The sequence below is a fragment of the Diachasmimorpha longicaudata genome, chromosome 2 (assembly GCF_034640455.1).
Source record: "Diachasmimorpha longicaudata isolate KC_UGA_2023 chromosome 2, iyDiaLong2, whole genome shotgun sequence".
Classification (NCBI taxonomy): domain Eukaryota; kingdom Metazoa; phylum Arthropoda; class Insecta; order Hymenoptera; family Braconidae; genus Diachasmimorpha; species Diachasmimorpha longicaudata.
In genome coordinates, this window is record NC_087226.1 from 10,764,656 (window position 1) to 10,781,122 (window position 16,467).

General features: G+C 39.9%; 1 protein-coding gene across 3 annotated transcripts in view; it reads right to left on the reverse strand.

Moving 5' to 3' along the window:
* LOC135171582 (lachesin-like) overlaps positions 1–16,217 on the reverse strand; it is a 44,239-nt gene extending 28,022 nt beyond the window's left edge. For 2 of the 3 annotated variants that reach the window (XM_064138225.1, XM_064138214.1), the window contains exon 1: positions 15,946–16,217. The gene's annotated coding sequence lies outside the window, so the exon portion shown is untranslated. The remainder of the gene's footprint in view (positions 1–15,945) is intronic. The other variant, XM_064138220.1, reaches the window with a different exon arrangement.
* Positions 16,218–16,467: the final 250 nt, after the last annotated feature.

The following is a 16,467-nucleotide window of genomic DNA, read 5'->3' on the forward strand; positions in this document are numbered from 1 at the left end:
GGGTCTCGACAGTGGCAAGCGACAGGAAAAGGTTTGAGTGTGGGGGAGAGAAAAAAAAAAGGGGGCGGTTTGAAGGCGAACCACGTAGTGAACGCCGAGATGACCGAGTGACTAGAAGGCTAGTTGAAGAGAAAAGGTGTGAGGGTGACTAGTTGGGGCTGGACGCATTGGTCAGCAGAATCAGAATGCTCGTGGCCATGATAACGGTCCACTCGAGTGAGTGGAAAGTACCTTGAATCTAGTCTACCTGGATACCACTAGGCAAACTGCGTCCATCGAAGACGCTCCTACTGTGTACCAAGAGGGTGAGTATGGGTTCGTCATGTTGGGGTGACTCGTAACTACCTTCATGAGCAGTTCAAGGACTCTCAACTGGTATCGGAAATTGCCGGGCTCGGCACTCGACGGGCAAACATGTGCTATGTGTAATATGTTATTACTAGATTAGTCTGCGTATTCTGCACGAGCTTATGGTGCAGAGTCCACGAAGGGAAAAAGGGAGTGGAAATTAACAAGATGATCGCAGCGAATTTTAGTGTTTAAAAGGTAAAACAAGTGGAAAATTGATTCTTCATGGATCGAGTGTCGTTATTTTGTTAAACGATCATTTCGTTATATATTTATTACATAAAATATAGCTTTTTGAATAAATTAGTACTACGATCAGTGGAAAGTGCATGTAAGAAAATTTTAGGGTTTATGATTCAATGATTTTTAAATTTAATTTTTTAACTATGGTAAGAAAACTAATAATTTCTCACGAAAGATGGGAAAAGGGAAATTAAAAAATGAACGGATGAATTAAATTGGAGTTTGATGCTTTCAATTAAAAAGGAATAATAAAATTAGCTCCATAATAAATTGAATTTATCAATACTGGTCGTCGCGTTATGAAAAGTAAAAAAACTATATAATAAAAATAACTCCCGATAATTTGTTTAATGTTCTAATTCATGCATGCACTTATCCCTGGGTACGTTTCAACAACTTTTCACTCTCAAAACAGCCTTCGGTCTTGTTTACACGTGTAAATAAGTATCCGTATAACCCAGCCAGAGTCCTAAGTTCAAGTTTGAGTGAGTTCGTGCTTGGAAAGTGTACATCGAAATCGCAAAGCCATGGAAAAGGATAGTCTCGTGTTCAGGGCAAAAGATGCACTCTGGATAATTAGAAACGTGACGGGGCAATAGTGTGTGAGTCTGGCATCACTGGCTGGCTCTGACTAGATAGGCAACACCCACAACCAATAAAATTGATGTTTTTCGCAATATCTCAAAAGTTTTATGGCAACATTTTGTCGCAGCCTTCCATAATTTCTACTAAATATTTTCGCGTACAATTTTTACCTCTCACTTTGCATTTATCGAAAAGTTAATAGGCTCTCACACCCCATACGAATTCCTTGAACGAATTAAACTATTGAATTCAGACTATGGAAGAACAACAAAAATTCTCTTTTGGCGATTTAAGGCAATTAATTTGTCGGTTGGTTTGACGCAAAAGAATGTAATATGGGAGATTTTCCCTGTCTTTGTCGGCAGGCCAGGCCATGCCCTCGGCTGTTGGATGCCTCGGACTTTCTGCTTCATGTTTACATAACGAAAATTGTGCATCGTGCTATGGAATTCCATCCACGAGAGAGAAGAAATCAGTGCCACACTGGGCAAACACACTGTACCAGCCTCCTAGGTACACCAGTACTTTTCATCACACGTATGTGAAAATATTTCTAGCCTGTGTATATGCAAACACTCGGTGAATTGGTGTATAGGTGGGATCGAAAGGTAATGCTGGGCTTTGAGTGCAATAACTGGGTTGGCTCTACATACTGGTGCATGACTACTTTGATGTTGATGCATTAACCCTCGACCATTTCCTGGTGACTCTGAATGGGAATAGCTTGCTCTGTGTGCTTACGACGTTGGACTGCTATTTCAATGAAATTTTCAATGGCTTGAGCTCCCTTCAATTCTGATAAATTGATTTAGTCATTTTGCTGTTGGTTGATACTTGAGAAAATTCAAATGAAATATTTGTTAATTGTTGACGACTCGACCCGAGGGAACCCATGGAAACAAAAATATACTAGAAATAAGCATAAAGTACACTTGATTATTGTATAAACAGAAGCAGAAGCAAATTGTTTCTCATTACTCTGGTGATGTATTGATTCATCAGGGAGATGAAATATCCAGTACTCGAATGGTACCGCGAAGGGAGGTAAGGATTTGATAAATCTGAGGGTTATTCGCCAACTATGAGTACACTTGAGAAAAAAAAGTTTAATGCACGTGAATAGCTTTAATATCAGTATTGTGGACTTGGATATTCATGGGAGCCCGGATATTTCGTAACTTTATGAATTTCTCACTAGTGTTTACCGATGTGCCTAGGAGTATCTTGGACGACCGCAACGAATTTTAAGATTATTCTTCGAGGAGTTCGTCAATCTCTTCAGATATTAATCAGAAATCATTAATATCCAAAGGAGAGATTGATTTTTAAACGTTATTGTCAAACATATATAGAAAGGATTTGAGATTTTTGCGATTCACTTCTCATCTCATTCCCTCACCGATGGATAAGCCATTTCAGCGAATACTAGGGAATATTCCTGGAGATGAAATCTGATCAAAAATGCCACAAGACTCTTGTTACTCATTCTATTAAAAATGAATATTGAAGAGAAATTCCTCGATAGTTCTATTTAATGCACATATTAAATTACCGTACTTCGAGTGCATAAGACAGTGAACAAGTGATAAATCAATAAATAAGTTGCACAGAATTATTCGTCCCAGAATGCTATGAATACTTCAAATTTCCCAGAATACATGAGAACTCTATGAAATAATTTTAAATATTTTCACATCTCTTCACGTTTCCACCATTTTCCCGGGTGCCGTCGATAACCAAACACATTCCATCATTTCAATTCAATCAAACAGCATTTTAACACAGACAAACATGTATTGCTCCGGGGAGATCCCATCGTTCGTCATATTTGTCGATAAAAATAAAATCTACGGTCCGTGGGATAATAAAAAATGATTAAATATCCGATCGTTTGAGTTGTTATAAGTGATATGATTTTTATGGCACTGACTATGTTGTCTTGTGGCCGTTAGTTATAAGTGAACTATAGCGGAAGAGGGCAAGCGGCACGCCAGGAGGCAAAACGAGAACTGAAGGGGTTGGAGGGGGGGTGGAAGAGGGTGGCGACGAGGAGGAAGGTATGGGGGCAGTGGGAGGCAACTTGTTGCATTCTGGGTGACATACAACACCCTTCCATAATACCTCTCGTGTCTAAAGGTCCACCCAGGCTTATCGCATTTCGTGCCGATGGTGTGACGCGATTTTTCTCTTCCGTTTTTTTTTTTCGTATAATTGAATTTTTCTCCTATTGCTTTGGAGTTGCATTGATGAAACAATTCATCTATTGTTAACAGGGTTTATTGGTGGTCAATAAATGATAGAATAAAAAATGAGCAAATTTGTGCCCATCAAAAGTTGACAAATGAATTTGTTTGTGATAATTTACGGTTCACTGTGCGTACGGTGATGAATTTCAAATGTTAATTGAAATGTTTGGATGAATTGGGCGACTAATGAAAAATTATTGACCTCAAGGAGATATTTTTTAAACATAAACATTTCGTTTCTCTTGTATCGACGAACGAGTGTGGAAGTACGACTGACAGAGTTAACGGGGGGAGGGGGTGGTCAATTAGAACGGGTTCTAATTGACCGAAGGAGAGTTTGGATTTTCGTCTCTTGCTGTAGGGATGAGCAAACATGGGCATCTAAAACCCTTGGAGGAAAACTGGCCTCACCCCGTTCGTCCCTCACTCACTCCACTTTTGGGCGTCGTTGGCTCACTGATTACTACAAGGGACGCGCAATGAAATCCCCAGGAGTTTTCCCCCGGTGGATATCGTCGTCGTGACTGTGTTTGAGTTTGACGTGTACCCAACCAATCGACACTACTATGTATATGTATATAATGTGTAGGTATATATCGGGAAGAGCAATTCAACTGAGCCAGTCTAGGGTTGTCAGTGTTTACTCTCTTTGACTTTGAGGGGAAAAAATCCAGGGGAAATTCATTAAATGGAGGAGGTGTACCATTCCGAAATTAAATATAAGATATGTGGAGGAAAATAATTAGAGCAATTTTAACAGAAATTCTGAGGATGACGAGAGTATACGGGAGGAAACTAGGGAGCCCTTCAGAGGTATTCGGCAATATTCTCCACCATTTTATATACTTCATATACCTCATATACCTGTATACTTTAAAAGAGTCAAAGTATGTCTCCATCTGATAGAAGAATAATGACAATTTTTCCGTAATTATATTTTTGATAATTAAGGATAATTAATTTGATGAAAAACTTGGAAAAATTGAGAGCAATTTTTTGTCCTCAATAATTACTTGAAAAATTATCATTAATTTGAAAAAGAGTGAGGGCTAGCGGTCGACTATAATTTGGTATGAAATATCTCATATATTATGTATTCCCACAGGTAATGTATGTGTTACCCTCTCAGTTCTTGTAGTCGTATCTAAATCTTGGCTAATAGTTCCGTCTCACCGTGGTACTGCCACGTAATTTAGCTTCATAGCCTCATCTACGGCATCTCACCGCGTCTTCCAGTGCCTTCATGGCACCCGAGATACCCCCGACACCCTCTCACCAGCAATTCCCTCCCTCCTCATCCTTCACCTTTTGAGTGTACGCTCCAACACTCCTTTGGCATCGCGCACAGGCCCTGAAACTCTCTCGTATCTCTGTCTTACGAGTACCAAAGTGCTATCCAACTCCCCAACGGCAATGTTCAGTGTATTAACACCTCCATCCAACCTTAATGAATCCCTCACATTGCATCTTGACGATGGTATGCTGTTTCATAACTACACAGAAATTTTCACATTCCCTCCATCTCGTTGATTTTGTCAAGTAAAATTACTCGACAATTTTTTATTGCCACTGGAAGTGCGTAATAGGAATTTTTTTCACTTCTCAACTTCGGTGGAAATACGCCACAAATCCTCAGAAATGATAAACAGTTTCTATGATGGGGTTGAAAAGATATCATCGGAGTTATTGTGAAATTTTTTGTGACATCCCCTAAATATTTGGTGGATCCACGGTGGTATAGAAAGAGCAGAAAATTAATTCAGATGATCTCGGCGAGTTGGTGTATGCAAAAGGTAATAGCGGGGCGAAATGTAATTTAATGAAAAAAAATTCTTCGAGGCAAAACACTTCGCAACCAGTTAGTGAAACGAATCCACGTACGGGTAGACATTACGGTTGAACGACGAGAGATCTGGTTCCATAGGAATTCATTACTTTAATTGATTTTTATTACATGTGTTACTATATTCGACGAGTCGCCGCCCATTTATCTACTTGATAAAAGTGAATTTCGACTCGAAAAGTGATTTTTGTAACGAATTCAAAGGAGAATCTAATCTAACTCAATGTATGCTAAAAGGGCAAAAAAAGGACTCGTATAGGAGGTAAAAGGAATGGTTCGGGATAGAGCTCATTCGCGCTGGGGCCGTCTCATACGGGTTCAGGGGACAAATTATTTCCCCATTTTATGGGCCGCTAAAATATAAATCAAGTTCTAAATTAAATTCCTCCAACCCCTCCACGTATCTCTCTTTCTCTCTCTCTCGTTTTCTCTTTCAGTCTTTCTCTCCAACAACTCGTATTCTGGCTATGTATGCGCGCGCGTTTCTCTGCCTCTCCTCCGGAACTGTAACGAGAGTTTTATACTGTGTTCATGTGCGGTTAAAAAATGGTAAAAGTGGGGGAGGAAATAACGGCGGGAAATTATATAAAAAAAACTGGGAAATCGGGTAATGGATGCGGGTCGCGTAATGGAGAAATTTTATAATAAAATTTTTTTGCGAAGTGCTTTTTCGTATAAATTTACCTCTCAATATGAAATATACAGAAAAAACCTACGTAAATTAAAAACATTTTCCCTCATTCGAAATAATATCATTTTATGCAAAATGACCGGAGTAATCATCCGTTTGCTGCAAACTAATTATTGTCATCTCAAAGCTTTGTAAGCACTTGAATTTGAGTCTCCACATCAAGAAAAATGAACATAAAGTAGGGAACCGCAGTTATTCCCGGGCAAGTGGAAAGAGTACTTAATAGTCAGACCGGTATATTTTTCTTGGGTGAAGCTCTTTGAAAAAATTGTCAAAACTGTAGTAAAAAACGTACAAAATTTTATAGTCGCACAACTATAAAACTTCGAGAATCATTATGGTCTGACCTAATTTTTTCCCCAAAGAAATCCACGAATTAATGAGTTAATGAGTTGGTCATTAAATAAGAACATATTTAAATGGATCACTTGTTTCCTCTTCGAAATAGAAGAAAAAAAAAATTCCCTTCAACATCATAATCATTAACCCCTCAAAGACAATTAAAGTGAATAACTCACCGAACAAGTGGAAAATGTGTTTAAGAGTCAGGCCATGAACACCAAAGATTCAAAGATGAAATTTCAGTGAAATTTTTTTCACTCCCCCATTCTCAAACGGGTCGAGGGTTGGTCGGCCACCAGTGGCTACAGCGGGTAGTCTTTAACCGTAAGGAAACAGTCTGACACAGGGGGGTTTCCCCGGGCTCACCAAGCGTGCCATTGGGTGACCCTCCCTCGTCCTCCTCCTTCCACTCCCGCCGGATAATTAAACGAAATTCATTTACATAGCTCGAGTAATGCCTAGCCCGGGTTCTCTGGGTGTCAGCACGGGCTTCGTCGACTATGTACCCCCCATATATACCCTAACCCATTTTCTCCATCTTCCACTTCTTCTCTCTTTCCTCTTCACGTTTTAACTCTCACCCCTTCGTTGAGTTTATGGCAGTAGAGCTACCCACCGGCGACGCTTCCGACCCCCTCCCTATTCTTACATACCGAACTACCGAGACCCTATCTACTTTTGATTTTAACCGTAGAAAACCCTTGACTCACGAGGGCTCAACCCTTTTCTCAAGCCTTTCCCTCTCGCTCTCTCTCATGCAATCCGGCACAATTCTAGCCCTACGAAAAGCCTCAATTTTCGCTTTCGTTTCACCACTCTTCCCTGTTCTTTCCCTTCTCGGTTTCTAATGTGTATATAACTGTAGCTACGTTACATAGAGTCGGGTGAAAATGCAGACTCTTATGTATACGGTATTCGGGATCCGCGAATAATTGAAAGCCAACCCCTACCTCGAGACGAAAACTTACCGTTCCAATTTCACTTGCTTCACGTATGAAATTTTATAAGAAAAAAATATTATAAACCAAAATTGATATATTTTTTTAAAGGCTATGGGGTCCACCCGACATAAATATCAGTAATTAAACAAGTATTGGTGAAAAGAATTGCTTAAGAGAAAGTGGAGCGATGTGGCAAATTTCGCATGGATCAAAAATGCCAACACTAAAATTTATAAAGTGAAATATCAACCATTAAAGTCCATTACGAATAACCCCCTTCATCCCATTTTGCGGTAATTGAACAATTAAATTTCCTCTTCAAAATGAGCAGCGGTTAAAAGTCATTGCTGTTACTCACCAAGTGACAAGACAACTCAATAGTCAGAAATATTGTATTTTCTTGGACGACAATTAAAAAAAACCTATTATCGTAACCACGAAAGGATTAATGCATTATTGAGCGAGCATATTTAATTAATCACTTATTTCCTCCGTTGAGTTGGGAGATGACAAAGAAATTTCATTATGGCAGAATAGTAATTTAACGTTTAAAGGCAGTAAATGCAATTTATTCTGTTAACGAGTGAAAGAAGTATTTAAAAGTCAGACCAGAATATTGTTCTCAGATGGAACCGGAATAAATCGCGGCCAAGACCATCATTCCATGCAAATAATCACATCAAAAAAGTTTCTCCAATGTAACACCACCTGAACAATTGAATAATCCCATTTTCTCTGCTGTTTCTCTCCTCATATTTGAACTTTTAATGCCAAATTCATCCCTATCCTGACTGAAAATTTTGTAAATGTAATTTTGAACCATTAAAAAACGTCCATTCACAAGCAAAAGCCTGAAAAAATCGAATATTTTGTTTTCCTTCCACCGAGATACCATTTTCCCCGAATATCTATACATATATCTGTACATATATCTGCAGTATCGAGCGTACGACGGAATTTCAAGAGCTTAAAAAGGTACTGAACGTACAGCTGAAACTACAGAAAGAAGAGAGGAGTGAGAAAGCTGAAGGGAGCGGTAAAAAAAAATTTTGAAAAGTGATTGGCTGAAAGTGTATCTCCCTGGAAACACGCGTTTTCCAAATACCTACACCCGAATATCTGCAAGAGCCCTCCGGTTAACTCTCCGGTGTGCCAAATTACGGAAACTCGCTCTGAGTTTACTATATAGATGAGGGAAAACCGTTTCGTTGTGGCTGCGAGCTCATCGCTCAAATGGATACAACACGGAGACCAGTGAAAATGTGCCACTACCACTGCAGAATTTACCGATAACATTCACTTTCTCGCTTATCCATTGGCTTTCGCACGAAACTTGAACAATACCTAATTTTTCGGGGACAAACTGCGTCATGTTTGGATGTGGCATCACTGGGCCAATCAGGACAGTTGGTCGGGGGGAAAGAGAGAGAGAAAGATAACTACGTTTGAGTGGTATCAGGTAGCAATTATAGGAAAGTAAATCATTACGAACTCGAGCAACTAGCGGATCTCTCATTTCTTCGACGAGTATCTCAGCGTCTCATTATTATCGTCATTATTATATACGAATTTTGTTGTTATTTCTTGGTGATTAAACGTGAGTGATTATGGGGATGGATGGGTTCAAGTTTTATGCCATACGAAACATTCTCAGATCTGAAGTTCATTTAATTGAGACAGTTGCGGGTAGAATATTATTGAATGAACTTCATTTGTTAAATTTTCAATAATTGCCCGTTGATGATTTTCATGGATTTAATTTAAAAATAAATTATAGAATAAGATGGTCGATAAGACATTGACCGATTATCAAAGTGCAAGTTATTGTTTGCAAAGCTCATGCCCTATTCACTTGGAAAAAATTTTAGCCACTGGATCTTCCAAAAATTTTCAGAGAAATCACGAAAAATCTTGAAATTATTAAAAATCCAATAATTGTTTAATGATTAGCCGGGGTAGAAAATGGCCTAACATACCACGTCATTTCCACCCAAAGCAATATCTTTATCGAAGATATAAACTCCCCATACTCCCTCATCCCTCTCCTTCAAATTTTCTATGAAAATCAATTTCAATAGTACCGGAGTTACCCCCCATTTCACGGCGGTAAAAATTCTCTCTCAACTGCAAAAACCACTCGCATATCGAATTCAATTCGTCAATCACTCAAAAACACTGGCAAATAAAATTCCCTCTAAAAAAAAAAACATATTCATTGATACAAAAATCGTTCCATATCGCCACACTCAGTAATCGCATTCTCTACTCAACCCCATGAATTTGTTTGTGCCCCCTCTCCTGCGTCACCACCCACATTCATTTTTTCCCTCTTTTTTCAAATAAATTTGCAACGAAATTTAGCAATGAAATTCGATTTTCCCGAGTCGAGTTATCGTTAAAACAGGACGAGTGAAAAAAAAAAAATACGAATGGGACAGTATGAGCACAGCAATAAGGTTGAACAATGGTTATATGGCAGGTAGATTTATCAGGTTATAGTGTGAAAATTCTATGTGCTGTGGTATGGGGCTCGTTGTCAGTCCGAGCGGTAAACGAATTCGCGCGTGAAATTGCACCGATTGAATTGGTCATTACTGATTTGCGAGTACAAAGGGGGACAGAGGGGGAGGGGAGGTGGAGGATGATAGGGAAGGGCGGGGGTCGACTGCTGGAGTGACGGGAGGGATTTACGGAAGAAGAGACTGAGGGCTATAGGTTACAGCATATACTATATGCATAGTGACGAGGGAGTTGTGTCTGTAGGTGCATATGAGTGAGGTAAAGGTATTGTGTACACATGTGGGTGGAATATTGTGTATGAAAGGGGTTTGTAGGACTATCGGACAGTTTTGTGGTGGCAGGCCGATTGATCCGTGCGATTAACGTTGTGAATATCACACCGTGGGCTTAGCGATGGGAAGGAGTGGAGAGCCAATATTTCCGGGAAAATCGCCCGTCGTCGGATAGAGAAACGACATACACCCTGGGCCTAGTGCAATGTCTCTGTCATTTGGATTGCGTGTGGTGTGCATTCGACGACTTTTGGTTGATAGAAAGGGATTTTATGTCGCGGGAGGTGGATGACGGATTGAAAGGGAATGAGCGGTTTTGGTGGAATTGCCGGTGCGGTTATTTGAGGTTCTTCATTGGGTCATTTGGGAAGTGATGTGGACATGCAGAGAAAATGGTTATTTCAACCCGATCGAGTTGAGGGGGAGAAGGGGGGGACTTAAATTTTATTCACGATGGGAGGGATTTTTTATGGGACCTACATTCGATGCAATTCATCATGATGAAATTGGGAAATTTTTTACTTTACTGAAGGTTTAGGAAGATGAACTTTTTATTTTACTATTCCATGTGGAGAGAAATCTTTCAGAAATATTCTAATAATTTTAATTAATTAATTTGCCGTTGAACGTCATCAAATCAGTTGAATTGTCTGGGAGGAGTGGCTGAGGGGGTGCGGGTATTGAAGGGCTTTTGAATGAGGGAAAGGGGTTTGATGTTGCGGGAGGTGGATAGTGGAGTGACGGCAATGAGTGGTAAGAGTGAAATTGTATGTTCAGTTATTTGAGGGTCGTCGGAGGGTCATATTCAGAAAGATGTGAATGTGCAGAGATATCATTCGTATGATAACAACACGGGATTCCCTTCAGGAAAGAAAAATCATGAAATTTCAGAATTCACGGAAGTTTCAATGGGATAAAACATTTTCCAGGAGCAGAGAAAAGCAGTTGAGCAAGATCCGTGGCATCTACCTTGGAGATGTTGTGGCATTCCCCTGAGTTGGGGGTGTGAAGACGCGTGTGGTGTACTTTCGACGACTTTTGCTTGATGGAAAGGGATTTTATGTTGTGGTAGGTTGATAGCGGTTTGAATGGCAACGAACGGTTTAGGAGGAATGGTACGGTAATTTGAGGTTCTTTAGCGGGTGATTTCCGATGAGATTTCGATAGTCATAGAAATCGTTCATTCGAATTGGCTGAACTTTATTGGAAGAAGATAAATGGCTTCATCCGAATATAGGGTTGAAGGAAAATTGAAATTTCATCGTCAGTCCTGACTGGAAAATCGCTGATTTTCTACGAGTCAAATCTTAGCTTTTTGCACAGACAAAATTATCGCTTGATGCAAAAAATCCTCCTTTTATGATGTTCAAGATATAAACAGTCCACCGATTTTTTGCATGAAAAGATGCAAAATATAACAGATGAAATTATTGACATCCATCCTGGGGAAAGGTTCCGCAAATATTTATTTTGGATACGGTAGAGAATATTTTTCCAGCCTGGTGACCCCAACTGAGCAAGCCGGGTCCGATTTCCGGTGGCGCGGATGGGATCTTTAAATTTTAATTCTATTTGCAATTATTTAATATCTAAAGGAGGATATAGGCAGAGCTTCATGTGAGATCCAGAATTAACTGGAATTTTCAACAATAAATTCCGTGAAAATTTTGAGTCAATGAAAAAATACTGAAAAAAGCCAAATATAAATATGAAAAATCAAATAAATTGAAGAATAAAAATTCAAATGTTTCACTTCAAATTTCAAGAATGAATTTCTAATACTCTAGATCTGTGACATAATACAGAGATTTTTCTCATGGCAAATAAACTCAAAAAACAGCACTGGTGTGCTTGCGAACCCCTATCCATTGAACGTCCTTGGCACGCAATGGACCATTTGACGGTGTGGGATGGGCCAGTGGTGACATGTGGTACGCGAAGGGATGGCGGGAAAAAAAAAGTGGTTAAAAAAATTACGTAAATTAGTGTCAATTGCGGATGACCCAGGGGAGGTTAAAGTAGAGGTAGGGAGGTGTCTGAGGGATGACATGGGCGGACTGTGGGATGAAGCTCGGGGGGGATGAGGCTTGGGCTCATTGGGGCCAAAGTACCGCACAGTTTGAATATATACGCTGTTGCAGTAGAAGAGCCAACGCGGGCCACTGCTGGGACTGTGTGTGATTGATGAGCCAGTGATAGCGACGGGTGCTGCACTCGACACCTCGCTACTGCCATCCAAAACAATGCATATTCATTGGCTACGTATAAATAATGCCTGTTTAATACATAAATATAGCGATACGTGGACCAACTGCCTCAAATAGTTCGACCTTTAGAATTCAAAAAGTTGTGTCCATCGTGTGTCTGTCCCACTACTGATTCCCTGTCAGAGTATCCAGACTGGGGGAATTCAGCGGTCCTGATAGAATGTCCATATTGGCAAGAGAAATAACGGTTGTCATGGAAATCAAAGAAGACCGTTATTGGTTTTTATTTTCAATTTTACAACTGTCACTACTGTTCACTGCCATTGCCCCGATAATGAGAATCTGTTTATGAAAATTTTCAGAAACTTCCCGAACTGACTTATGGAAATTTCAAGGATTTCCCAGTACACGGGGAGAAAAAATATCGGTACAAATTACCGTACCGGAAGAGTTGGTTGAACCTCTGCCACTCATTATTGATATGATAAAATATAATGTAATGGAGAGTGTCGAGATGATCAGACAAACGTTCGTCATGAATAAAATATATTTATCGGAAAATTCGATCCGTTATTAAAGAAATCATTTCATCCACTTCTGCTCTTCGATATTCATTCTGCAAAGGATAATACACTCCTGGATGATGAAAGATGAAGACACTTTGAAAATCGCACCACTCAACCTCCACATGCCCTCTCGAGAAATTAATGAGCCTCATCATATCGTATACAATGATAATCTCATTCCCATTAGTGAACGTTGACATTTCCATTGCAATAGTTATCCCCGTAAATTGGTATTGTTAATGCATTACTGCATAAACCGTCTGACAAAAGAATTCACGAGTAGTTGCTAGAGTTGGATCACTAGAAAGCATAATGGCTTGAACTTTGTGATAATTCGTGCTGGGAGATCGAGTTCACTTGTGAATTGCTGATGGATATAGTTCAATCTACAGTTTCTGAGTATCGTTGGATTACTTCATCTGACTCTCTAGCAGATTACACTAATATTTCGGATAGAAAGTTCGCCGAGTATTCAGGCGGAAATAATTTGAAAACTACTTTATTGTACTATTAACTAAAAAGTCATTTCAAGTACTGCACATCAATACCATAACGAGTGCCAACTGTGAGATGAAAATAGTACAGAAAATTTTCAAAAAATTCAAAAACATGTTTTACAAGCCAATACAATTTTTTCAGTGTTTCAATTCGCAAATGGTTTATTGCCTTCGCAGTGAGAAATTCTTCATGTTCAGCCCACAACCCCCTCCCTATTTCTCCAATAAACCATTCCTCTTCCCTAGAGCCTCAGTGAGATTTGTCGTCGTGATCGAATCACAGCTGATTGCAATTATTTATGCTGAAATTCTCAAAGATGCATGTACATCACCGAACGTATATCCCGAGCCTGAGCCCTCCGATAAGGCTAATTTCATGGTAAAGAGAGACAAACATAAAACACTCTCACCCATATTACTCGTAACGAACTGTTTCTCACTATATAATCAATTTACTCAAACTTGGATGAGGGAAAGTGGTAGATTTGGAGTTCACGTGTAGAGCGTGTTAACGATCCACTGATCAATTAGGTCTGCTGCTTGCGTGTCTGTTGAGGAGGACCGATTTACGAAACATTCGTAACACACCTCACCCCCAAACTCCGCGTGTACGTGTGTATATATATTTTTTTTTCGATTCACCGAGAAAACCAATTGAATTTGACGGAATTACTTCTGCCCTGTTTACTCAGGTATTCTAATTTCCTTCATCAGCGTCCGGACGGACCGACCTAATGAATAATTTCTCCGGAGGTGCGAGAATTTTTATTTTTTATTCCATTTTCTCTCTCCACTTGAAAGGAAAATACAGATGAAGAAATTCGAGTTAATTATTTCACTTTCTCGCTAATTTTCGGAGTGCACTGGGGGATAATTAACAGAGCGATTAAGTTCATTTCACAGGTTGCTTTTAATCAGGGAATTGACATGGGAGTTTGTGATAAAACGTGGCGAATTGTGAATTCGCCATCAGGGACTTTGTCCTCGGTACACAGTAAAGGGACTTGGAGGGCTCCCAATGTACGGTGAGTTTATCGTGTGGCAAGTATAGCGTGCAGGCATGCCGAGAAGCAAAATTACGACAAGATCGCGTGCTAAACGATTCCGCCTTGTGCATGAGCACCCGAACAGCTCTAGCAAAACACCACAAATCGCAGTCATTATAAACCCTCTCCCTACGCCATAACACATGCACGAGTTGTTGTAACACGGGAGAAATCAATTGTCAGAAATTATCAGTTATTCAACTGTCATACTCCGTTTTTACATGATTCAAGTGCCGGTTTGACTTTTATTACACTGTTAGAGAATTCTTGACATTTGTCAGTCTGAATTGAAATTTAATTTAGAAATTTCTGATAAAATTCTTGTGCCAGAGCAGAACAAGAGGCGCTAACTGGCGACCAGGAAAAAACCTAGAGCTGGGACTGAACACATCCCGGGAATTTCTACCTCAAGAGCATTCAATTCTTTCACACCCAAAACGTTCATTAAAAATCATTATAGAAAATTCCTCAAGCCTTCTCTCATGTTGAAATATATTTTAAAAATGTAATACAAGTCAATTTCATCTGTTCTTCGAATATATGCGATGATATGTATGATTTACATAAAATGCAGACGAAATCTATATAAATTTATATTGTCTATCATTTTCATACAGAAATCATTTCAATTCCTGTATAAAATATTTAATTTTCAGAATGTATATTGTTCCCAAAGGGTTTGAACCCTTTTCCACCACAATTTTGTATCTCATCCCTGCGTCCCTCTGTCTCCACATGAAGAATCCCTCACCCAAATAACCCATCCATTTGCATAAATCTTCAGCTCGCCTGAATCACACGAGATTTCTCAACTATCCTTCCGAGTATTCAATTCAATACAACCTCTGCATTGCCCCCCCCCCCTCCCCCCTCGTCTACTCGTCCTCCCAAAGCCCGAGAAACTCCCCCGACAAAAGGGAAATAACAGCGAAGCACGTACACTGAAATTGAGAAACCAAGATACAGAAAAGTTGAAAACGATTCTCCCTTACACCAAACAGTTATCTCTCTCCATCTATCCTCCTCCCTTTGAAAATTGAAAACATTCCATACATTTTTCCTCAAAGACCCGAGACAATTTATCCCCTAAAATTCACTATTCGTTTTCCGGTATCGAAGAATCGTTCATATCAAAAGGTGCCGGAAAACTCGGAAAACGCTTTGAAACAATTCCCCGTTCTCTCTTTACCATAACAAAACAAACATTGTGTCCACGAAACGACGTATCGTGTACCGGTAACTTCCCTTTCCCAAACGAAAATATATATTTTTTTTTTTCAAAACTCCCCGAAGAAAAAGCAGACCTCACAAGACCCTAATTAACGTTCCACACCGACGAGCAATTAGCGTCAAACAGCCCCTCTCCCCCTGGTCCCGGTCCCCCTGGCACAGCGTTCATTAACGTGAATCGAAACGCTGACGTCGTCTCAGTATATATTCTATATCTAGCCATTTGTCGGGTCTTTTATTCTGAAGTTGCGTGGTAAGCGAATGAGAACGAGAGCAATTTCGTAAAATAAAGGACACACTTGTTTCCATTTTCCTCGTTTGAAGGAGAGATAAAAAAAAAAAAATAACAAAGTGACTTTGTGACTTACCTTAAAAATAAATATCCCGGAATATATTCGTCCTTCGTAAATCCGCTGTTACGAGCACTTACAAATAATAAAATAATCACAACAAATACACAAGTCCACGTGGAATTGAAGTTAACGTTTAAATAAATCACCGGAGTGATGGAACACACGTCTACTCGGATCGCTGTACCATCGGTAACTGGAGTGGCGCGTTTAACGTGTTCGTGGATACCCCCACCAGGGTAACAGACGGTATCAGAGTCTCGCGGGGAGTACTGATAACGCCAACTGGCTGGAGGGCACACGACGCGCGGCGTTGCTCCGCCTATTCAACGGTGGAAAACCACCCACGGTGATGGGGTGGTTTTCTGTGTACCCTTTTGCCGGGGCTCACCGGGAACCGATTGCCATGCTCTTCAACAACTCCCTAAGACACCGGAGGATCACCGAGTCATGACGTTTAATGCCCCCTCCCGACCTCTCTCTGGCACCTTTAAACCTCATGTTCACTAAGTCCAGTCCAGGATTTTTAGAGTTGAGTAA